We start from the raw sequence: 11,446 nt of genomic DNA on the forward strand, positions 1-11,446 counted from the left end.
CGTAAATGGTGCAGACGCTGTTGTGATGGATCAAATGCACTCAGTGCAGATTTGTCAGCCACATATATCAGAACCTGTGTTCTAACAACATTGACAGCAAAAGTGCAGGCTGACTTTGTTGGTGGTGAAATACAATGTGGAACAAAACAATCAGTTGGAAAGTAATTTCAGAACTTCTAAGAGTTTGGGTATGGAAAAAAAATACAGTGGAACCTTTCATTTGAAAAATTACAATGTGCAAAGGTGCAGTGAGCAGATGTTTTTTTTTCTTTCTTAGTGTAAGGGACATTACTTAACGATGAAGGATTAATGTTACAGTCCTGTAAAGTACATTCTGTTCTCTGGAATACACCCAGGGAAGATGAAACAGTTTCAGTTCTTGATTTAGACACTGGATACATGTTTTCATCTATATTCTGTACAGTTGGCTGCCGTCACGTCTTCCCTCTTAAATCATGTCATGCCTTCTCTTCAGCTGATATAGGAAATCAGCGCTGGATAGGCCATCCGGAATTTTTGGACCTTGTTTACTTCATAGTTTTCCTGAAGTGTGCACTCTCTAGGTGAGAAAAGATAGCAAAGCTGTCTACACCTCTGTATTTTGTATTTTGTATTAATTCATCATACTTAAACACATGAACTCATGTGTTTTTCCCTGAACAAGAACAACAACAGTGACTATGGCTGAGCATGTGTGAGCATTTGCTCTATACTGTCTTGTAAGGCACAATATTCTGAATATCTACAGGAAAAAATTGCATGTATACTCTGCCAAACCACACAACAAAAAAACAAGTCATTAAAGAGGCTAGCTGAGTGAGTGTTAGAAGAGCTGTGTTTACACATTATCTGAAAACAAGCAATATGTATTTAGTTACCAGTTAGTGTTTTTTGTGTGTGTGTCATGGTGTTCAATTAAAGGACAAATATGAGGTGTATATGATATGTAAGCTGGCAGTGAAATGTATGTTAGGGCTATCTCTTTCTCATCCACCTCTCACCAGATTGTGATTTTAAAAGCACTTTATACTGTTTTGCTGGAAACCATTCAGAAGTTGCTGTTGATGTCAGTTGAGGAAAACAGACATTGTACACTGTAACTGAATCACAGACAGGTCAGCCAGCATCTTCAGAGTAAACTTCTTACAATTCACAGATTATTTGTAATAATGATAATTTTGCACCAGAATGCTCACTGCACGTAAGATGAGATGGAGAGTGAGGCTTTATTTGGTAAGATGTACTTGCATTTTTGCTGCTGGTCTGTGTCATATCTGTTAAGCTGTGTTGATTTGCCCCTATCGTAACATTCTGAACACGATCCATTTAATGAAAACTGCAGCTGCATTCACCCCACGTCCTCAGTGGAAAACTGGATATGAACTATTGACTGGATCTGCCTATGGGGACATTTACACCTCCAGCTACTCTGCAGTGTAACTGTGGAAAAAAAAGATCCACCCACTAATACTCTCACTGCCATTACATTTGCTCCTAAACAACAGTGCCTTCCTCTCTACCACTTAGAAAAATCAAGTTTTTCAGTCTAATGTCCATGGGACTTTGTCCTCAACTTTGAGTTTTGACAAACTTAACAAAAAAAGTAAATGTGTATTTTTATTGTTATTGTTTTTACATATCAGCAGGGGTTCACCTGCCACAGGAATTTTAGAAAGAAAATGGTTTGAATGAATTCGAATTCGATTCAGTCTAACCTGAAGTTTTTTTTTTTTGGTTTGTTTTTCTTTTTTTCCATTACTGAAGGTCACAGTGACACTGTGGTTAAATTGATGGCCTGTCTAAACTGCATAGAGGGGTCAATGTGTACTGAAAGATTCTTCTTTATAATGACCATCTGTATATTCATTATCAACTACATCAACTATAAAACACTAGCAGGTAAAAAGTAAACATGCATTTTCATTATGTTTTTTTCCTGTCAGGAATGTACTATATCTACAATGTACTAAAAGCAATTAAAACAGAAAAATCCCAAATACAATCTGAATGATTCTCTGAGTCAAATTGCCCAGCCGGTTTATCCTTTGGTAGATGACAGACACGAGACATTTTTGTCCTCACTGTGACAGTTTAGACCCATTCATTGTTGGGATTTGTCATGTAATTCAATGTGCCAAGTGTTTGTTGAATAGTGGTTGAGGATTGTCACAGTCAGCGTTTGCACCTCTCTAAGTTAGGGGTCTGTTCAGACCTGCTCACAGCCAATAAATCAGTGTAATTTAACCATCGGGCAGCAAGAAGGCATTACTATCAGTTGTGAGGAAAATGTTCAAGTTGCAGGGTGCTATGAATTTGGTGGTACTTAAACGGATTTAAACTGACTGATTCCAAGATGTTTCAGGACATGTAGTAAACTATGGAAGGTGTATTGTGGTCATTCAGTATTTTTAGGTGATTTGCTCATTGGAAGTTCAAATCTGTTTCAGGGTTCCAGAACCTAATTGAAGGTACCATAATGGTCCTTGACTAACACAATCTCACAATTTTTCCCATCCATGTAACAAAATTATTGGGCGTGACTGAAACATGTGAGAGAAATATTTTTAGAGAAATTGGGAAAAGGGAGAAATTGTGAGTGTAAGCCACTAAAAGAATTTCCAAGCTGTTGTGCTTGTGAAGCCAAGTAGGCTTCATTTATTCTAACCTCATAAACAAAATTGCACAATATTTGTATTAATACAATTTTGAAATTCAGTATGTTTAAAATAAAAAAAAATGGACATAGTCAAATTCTGTCTATAGACTGTCTCGTGAAATATCTGATTTTTCTTAAACTATTCTAAATTCAACAAGTTTCAACATGTACCCACCTGTCAATAATGTGTGTTGACAGGTGGGTACATGTGTAATAATGAGTTATACAGTGCATTGTTCTTTTCTGAGTTTATTCTGTGATAATCAACTCTAAAGTCATTTTGGGGGCATGTTATAGAATTAAGTGATATGAATATTCGCTGTCTGAGGTTTTCCTTAATTCTCCTTAAAGACATGATGCTGATCCTTTAACAGGTTGTCAACGTCCAGCATGTCCAAAATGTCTCCCCCATACCTGATTCTTTCCCATTGGTTTTGATTATACTGCCAGCTCCAAGTGTTTTTCCACTTTCAGCAGTGTTGATATTTTAGTGCTGCTTTAATTTGAAGTAATATTGGAACTGTATGTTTGCACATAGAGCTGTTTGATGTTGCTGCTTCTCAGGAATACAAATTTAGTCCCAGCATAAGTGAGTTCCTGCCCAGGAAACTCTTTTGACAGACAGAACATTCCCACAAATCTATGAGACAGCAGCAGACTGGTTTTTTTCCTGACACTGAGGGTCACATTACACATCAGGGCCAAGCGATTCACCAGCTGTTTTTTATTTTTTTTTGCCTTCTCTGGCAGTATTTATAGGGTTTAGTGCTCTGCTTGACCGGTATCCTTTACATGTGATGTATCAGGAAAACCGGCCACTAAAAATGACGTTGAGTCATTGAGTGAGTCAGACCAAGTACACCACAATAGTCGTGTTTCTGCATCTTTTTTTCTCTGAATTAAAATATTTTTCCTGCTCTTGTCAGCCCAGAAATGGGCAAACATCAGTACTAAATTAAAAGAAAATAAATAATATGCAGCTAACAAAGAGTTTAGCTCCAAGTATTTATTTATTTTTTCAATTTACTTAGTGTGTGTGTTGAAATATTCATGGAGGGGGTTAAAGAGGTATTAATGTGGTATTATTTGGATAGCTTTGACCATTGACTTTAAGGAGAAGGGCTATTCATGTTAATGTGTTTCTGTGTTAATTCAATGGACAAGAGCGATATAGCCAACACAATGCGAGAGTTTTGGTACATAGTCTTGCAGAAAGGCAGTATGTAGTGACATTTATGTATCTTTATGTCTGTTCAATTTAATTTATGTATTAAATTGAACAGAAGCCATAAACAATGATACAAACCAGACAATGCCATGATTGTGATGATTTTGTTGAAAAATGTTCGTTATAAAAAGCAAATAATCCCAAACTTGTACTGAAACTGACCAATGGCTTTGAACACAGTTATTGTAAGAAAAAACATTATTGCATGATCAGTAAACTTGACTGAATGGATACTGCCAATAGAATGGATATTTCCAATGTTAGGCTTTAATGAATCATACTCTGTATACACAATGTGTATTCAGTGGTCATACCGTGTCTTCTCCTGAGCTCATAGCTATTTAGAGGCAAAGAACATTGAGGGCAAATCTAAGCCCTTGTTCTCTGAGACTAGGGTGAAATATGTGCTGTCAGATTATGTGGAATAAATTGGGGGGGGGGGGGGGTGAGGTCATGGGAGGACCAGATATGAGTATTTTTGGCTGTCTTTATCTGAATATCCATAAATAGAGATAGAGGACTGTTGTTCCTCAGAACAGCCAGAAAGAATGCCGAGGCCCAAAATAACACCCTGACGAGGAGGGCGAGAACGATGTGCCATGCTCCTCTGTCAGGACGGCTCTCTGCTTAATTGAATAAACGCATTCCTGCAACAGGGAGTATATGGGTCAAGCAGACAGTAAGAAATGTAACCATGCTTTGAATTCTATTTTAGGTGAGCAGAGTTGTTCAAAGCCATTCCAGGGAATCAGGGAACCTACTGTAAAAAATGCTAGTGCTCAAGTGCCTCAACCACTCATACGGGAAGCAAAACACATGGCTAAAGTCTATCACAACCAGTTGAAGTGTACTGAAATGCAATGAAAAATAATGTTGTGGGTACAATTATCCTTGTATCGTAGTATACTTGCCTTTTGTCAGAGTACACAAGTTAACTTGTGGTAGGGCTTGAATGGTGTTATGCTCACACGTCTTGGTCTGGGAGTGTTGTGACCCTGGTCTGACAATGTTGCTCCTTTAATTTGAATGGATACACGTATGTTCTGTTGTGATGGAAGTCACTCTGGATAAGAGCATCTGCTAAATGCTTGTAATGTAATATAAATCAACAAGCAGCAAATTGGGAAAGCATGGTTTAATGCTGAAAGTTGACTGTGCATGAGTAGCTTAAACCATAGACACAGTACAACCACAACCACAAAGTCAGATACTGGATTGGATCCTGTCAGCCCAGTTCTGGCACCTGTAGGCTGTTTGCCGTCACAGCACACCTACGAGACATCAGCAGTCCACATTTGGTCAGACTGCGCTTCATTCACCTGTAATTGGCCGCAGACTGGCTGCCTTCCCAGTGCCTGCTCTTTGGGAATTTCATTTGTGGGAACTCTTATATAAGGCCATGCCATCCTGGTTAGTCACTCAAGCTCAGACCCTAGCAGCACTGCAGTTACTGTAAATCAGCTCAGAGCTCTCTTTCAGACCAGACAGGACAAAGCAGGAATCAAAAGGGAACAGCAGGAAAACCTGCACACTTAAGGACTCCAGGGACTCTTAACTGCCTCAGAGACCATCTTGGTGAGGTTTAAAATACTGTTTCCCGGTTTAAGAGCAGGAATCCCAGCTCATTTTGCAAGTTCGGAGGACACAGGTGGAAGCACACTGGCTCTCCAGTGCAGGCCAGGCATAGCAAGAAGGGCTCTTTTTCCCTGTCTCTGGCCCTTCACCCTCTCCAAAGATAACATCTTCTTCCAGGCAAGGAGTTCTGGATCGTGGCATCTGTGATCCGCACTTTTGAAATTGGCATAATCTCACAGAGGGTTTGAACAAACAGTTGTCATTTCCAAACACTCTGGCTCCGCGGGCTCAGGCTGGAATGTGGAGTGAATGATAGCGGGCCCACAGCAGAGCACAGCTGCTAGAGGGAAAAAAACATGACATAAATTTCAGTAAAATATATTCAATGCTCTGCTCCTCTGTCTCCCCCCCCCTCCCCTGCTTTGGAGTAGGTAGAGCTTATGAAAGTCCTCCCTCTGGGAGCATTGCCTGGTGGAGACTGGGAAAGATTGGAGGGTGCAGTTTTGGTCCCTGTTTTAACTAGAACTCCCGGGTGCACTAGTCTGGGGGAGTTCGGCTTGGACCACTGCCCTGTAGTGAAGAGAGAGCATTTTTCACGTGTTCAAAGGAGCTGAAGAGTGCTGTAAAGAGATCTGTTTGCAGATGGATCTTTACCTGAGGAGATACATAATGGTGCTTTTCAATTCAAAACTGCTTCAAATTCACAGCCAGGTCTGGAGAATTTGTGTGAGACTGCTTTCAGACTCTTTTACTAACGTGATATTTCATTAGCTGTCTGAAATGTCACAACCAGAGCAGCACACAACAACAATACGCTGCTACCCTCTGATGTGCTGAAGAGCATCTACTGAGTGTGTCAGTGCCTGAGGTGTGGAATTGCCTTATTATGTGTTAATTATGCAGGTGCAGCTGTTAGCTGTGCTCTTACCAAATATGCCATCCGGCCAAATCTCCCAGGACCAATAAATGTTTAACCGAGCACATGCTTTTCGGATTGATGAACAGTCCAACAGTATCTCAATAACAGAGAATATTCAACAGCATTGGTACCAGTCTCAGCCAGATATCTTTCTGATGTCACTCCAATGTGTCATTCCCAATCTTTCAAATGGTTGAAAATGTCATGACCAGCTGACTTACTGATCCAAATCCTACATTGATTAAAAAAAGACCCATCCACCCCAACTTTAAAAAAAAAAAAGAAAAACAAAGCACTGCAGATAGCACTTAAGGATAACCTAACAGAGTAACTAATAATCAGACCAAGTTCCCTGCTGGAAGTTGATTCAAAACTGTGATCCAGAATTATCCAGTTTTCTGGGAGGTCTAATTCTGGAAACCATGATTATGCTATTATTATAACACAGACCTGTAAATTGTGCAACTGTATACATTTCCATCTCAAGCAGCTCTGAAAACACTAAAATATCTCATGGGAGGCATCCAACTCACAGCTCACTATCGTTACAACATTGATTGATCACTAGAGGGCGCTACACTCAAATTTTCGCTAAGTTTCTACCCTGTCAGCAGGGTTTAGCTATGTTCTACAGGGCAGGAGGCACCGAGTTCTGCCGGGTAGATTTTTCCCCAGTGAAATCAGTCCTATCTAATGCATCCTTATCTATTACAATTAATATCTAGGTGTCAACAGGGACCTAGAGGGCCGACGCCTCTCTTTAGATCCTCTTCGTCATTAAAGCAAGCGAAACAGGAAGCAAGAGAGACGGATTTGAATCGGGAGTGTCGCAGGCCGGGATGGTGGGGTATTGTTTGGAGTGTTAATGCCTCAGCGGTGAGGCAGCCCTGTCGACACAGCTGAAAAGAGGAAGGGAGAGACTCTGCCCAGCTGGCACTGCGGCAGTGTGCTTGGCATCAGCGCGAGCACAGCCTGGCACTTTGGAGGACAAAGCGGCAGGGATGGGCACCCTCCCCCGCGCCAGACAGACCCACAGCAGCTCCGCAAAAAAAAACAAAAAAAAACAAAGCAGACACACTGCAGCTGTGCCCAGCGCCGCCCCTACACCCGATCCACTCGCTCTCTCCCACCCGTCTACTGCACCTCACTGCCACACCCGCTGACGCCCGCAAGATCACACTCTCTGACCCCTCACTCCATCACACGCACTCAGACTCACTCACTCACTCACTCACTCTTTTTCACTCACTAACTCAGTTGTAGGCCTGTACCCGCTGACACGCACTCACTGCCTCACCCACTCACTAAGCCCCATGAACACACATCCACCCAGACTCTTTCAATCCCATGGACAAACATCCATTCTCACCCACTACATCCAGACAGCTCATTGGACTCTGGCTCCGGCCGCCATTTGTGCAATCTCAGCATCTGTTATTTGTGCAGAAATTGCAAAGCCTTTACTTTCTGGTCTTGAGCGTAGTATCACAGCAACGATAAACTGAAGCGCAACAAAGGCTTCCCATACACGCATGCAGGAGTGATCCGCATACTATAAACACAGTTAACTTGGGGGCTGATTTAATCTGAACACCTCACAAAAAATCTCAGAGTCCAATTTAACAGAGCTCTGCGGGGAAAAAGACAGATAAGGTGCAGCTTTGTGGGAATTATTTATACTGTACGTATTGAAATACAGGCAGCCAGGCAATTCCTCACAGGGAAGAGCAGGATGAAGCCGTGAGAAGAATTTCATCTGTTCAGGGCTGCGGGTGAGGCTGTCGCCCCTGCGGCAGAGAGAGTCCAGGCAAATCTCTTTCAGGCATGAGATTCCTCAGCAACAAGTCCGGTAATGCAATAGCATTCATACTTCAAGCCTTTAGCAGTGAAAAACACAGGAACTGGTAACTTTATTTTATCAGGTGAAGCAACAGCCTCTCTGGTGTGATACTGAGGGGCCTGTGTTGTGGACAAGGTGTGAAATGATGCTTGGGTGAGAGGGAGAAAGCCATGACGAATTATCCTCCTGTGCCCCCCCCCCCCCCGCCCTCCTTCAGCAGTCTACACTGGTGTATGCTGGGAGGGAGTCCAGGAGGAGAGTCATATGGGTATCTATGAAAGCTGTGAGATGAGTTGTCACAACATACTTCTCCAGGACTCTGTACCCCTCCCTGGCAGTAAGTCTGAGATGGCATGGCCAAAGAAGATAATTATATTTTATCTTTCTCAATTCTCTATTTCAGTAATAAGTTATCATTAATGTCTCAACTCCAGCAGCTTTGACATATAATTTTGTCCTAAGTGCATGCTGTGTAATGTATTTTGACAACACTCAGGAGAGTCTAATTCAGGTGAGAATGTCTTATTTAATTTGCTAATATGATTCAAAGTAGGTCCACTCTAAATTATAAATGGCTCCCTGCATCTTAAGGGCAGGAATGAATACATGCCCAGAGTATATGTCCGAGATGAAAACATCTTCCAAAATACAAGAAAATTATTAGTGCAAGCAGAAACAGTCAATATTCTTTACCAGAGTGAAGTTAAAGCAAAAAGTGGGCTACACACTATGTGATTGTGGACTACCATTGACCTGTGAACTGCATTTTGTTTTGATGATTCTGTGCAAGCATATTTGATGTTGTTTTCATGGTCCCAGAAATTATGGATGCATACATGCCAAAGAGCCCTTGGAGAGAGAGATCATGCATGGTCATGTATGGAGCGCTGCCCGTAACAGCTCGGCTGCTGTAAAACTGGGTCATCATTTGTGCCATCAACCGTGCCACAGTGTATGCACAGGCTGTACACCCAATGAAAGTGTTGGATTCTGGTGAGGATTCCACAGACCAGTTCACCAGAAAGCGCAAACAATGGTGAGCCACTGACTCAGAGACTGACGCTTCAGCTCACTTCCAAAGGACGGGGTTCGGTTCCCTTTCAGTCCTATTTCCCTGACATTTAACATAATCTCAGCTCTGTTGCTGTATGATGTTATGAATTTGTCCCTTTCACATTGTATTGAGACATACAATTCCTATGCCATTATGGAAATGAACATTTCTTACTGAGCTCAACCATAAGCAAATCATAACAGATGAGAATTTTTCATTGTGTGACTTGAAGATGTGCCCAATGTGTCCATATACCAACATCCAAACACCACAGCTCTACAGCAGTCTCCAGTGGGCATGGTTTTACTCTGTTTTTTTTCTTACAGTGTTAAAAGGTTACACAGTACAGTGCCTGAATGCAGACCCAGAGCTGATTTCCACTGGGAGTCTGTGTGAGAACCAGGGACTTGCTTTTCTGCAGCAGGCCTAAAGGAGCCCATATCTCCTGGCACATTTCACAGAGCTGTTAAACGATCCTCTCTACAGCACAAGGTCAGGAGTGATTGCCATCAAAGCTGTGAAAATTCCCTATTAATACAGATCGCAATCAAGTGGCCAGGCAGCCTGAATCCCCCCTTCTCCCTCTCCAAGGAGATTGCGCTGTAATTGACATTTTATGAAAACTTTTCAGCGGAGGCTGTGTGAGGCTGCCAGTGTGCCAGCAGAATCGGATGGGGGAATAATGATGTTTTGAGAATGTCAGATACAGCGCACCGGGATGCGTTCATAGGATGCTTTAATGACATAATTGCAGGGGACCTTTTGCATTTTGGTGTGCTTGTGTGTGCACATGCAAGTGTATGCATAAGCGTGTGCTTATGTGTGTGTGTCTGTGTGCGTGAGTGAGTGAGTGTGCACTCTCACCATGCAGTTCAGACACCACTGTATTGCTCTGTGCCTCTTGCCATTTCCCTGTTTTATTTATCCCTGTAATGGCATATTTCATAAGATGTCAGCCTACCTCTAACCAGAGTGACAGCTCTCTTGAAAACATTCCTACACACAAACACACACATGCACACACACCTGACACCTTCACAAAAACAGCTTCCACAGGTTTAGCCACAGATGGAAGCATTCATGTAGGGTGAGGGAATAGTGGGGAATCATGGAGGGGGTTGGGGGTCAACTGGACTAGAAAGGGTGCTGATTCATATGTTGTCATGCTAATTCAGACAGCTGCCTATCCACGGGCAGGCACTTTAAATGTTAAACAGGGTATTGGAAATGTAATTAATGACATATGGGCCTACCTTTGATCACCCCTTAGCTTAAGCATTCATCTGAAAATGACAGAGGAGAAGGGAGTGGACCCAACATATGGGGTGAGAGTGGGCATGGTCTAGTGTTTTTTGATGGGTGCCAACTGCAAGACTGGTGGCTTAAAATGTCTTTTCCTTTTCTCATATGTTACTTTACCCCTTTATACAAAACGTGAGAACATAATTGAGCAACAAAGGTGTGTGTGTGTGTGTGTGTGTGTGTGTGTGTGTGTGGCTGTGTTCATGAGTGTTTACGTGTTATTGTGCAGTTTCTTTCTCTTAACAAAGGAGGTCAATAGAATAGTCTGCTATTGGGCTTCAGTCAATCAATACTTCTGTATACCTAACAATATTCTTTAGTCAATGATATGCGCTGTCACCCAGCTGAGGACGTGTGAATGTCCTGCTTGCCCCTTTGATTGGTTCCCACATCCACTGCGCTCCATAACAATGGGGAACTCAGATGTCAAAGGTTTTGAGCAAATATTATAGATGGTTCATATTGCTCTGGTCACCTGTTCACTAGAAGACCTCAGTAACAACCGCAGGGCAGCAGTAGCTGAACAGGTTGCACAGTTGTATGTACATTGTGAACACATGGGTCTGTGCAATGCACTTCTTTTCATGTACATAAATGATACTGTTGCTTGAATAATTGTTTAAGTTTCATAAGCACGATTTGTGCATCTGGTGACAATTACAGTAGCTATTTTACAACACAAGAGAAGAATGTTTGTTTCAAAACATCTGCTGTTGGGAAATTCCATTGAAAATCTGATGCCATTTGTACAGCTGCGGAATTGGAAGCCTACATCCCTGGCGCACTATGGAGACGCATGGCTGAAAGTTTAATAATACAGCCTGCATCTGAAATAGACTCAGCAGGGAGAGAACAGACTGTGCACACAGCTC

The sequence above is a fragment of the Megalops cyprinoides genome, chromosome 12, assembly GCF_013368585.1.
Source record: "Megalops cyprinoides isolate fMegCyp1 chromosome 12, fMegCyp1.pri, whole genome shotgun sequence".
NCBI lineage: Eukaryota > Metazoa > Chordata > Actinopteri > Elopiformes > Megalopidae > Megalops > Megalops cyprinoides.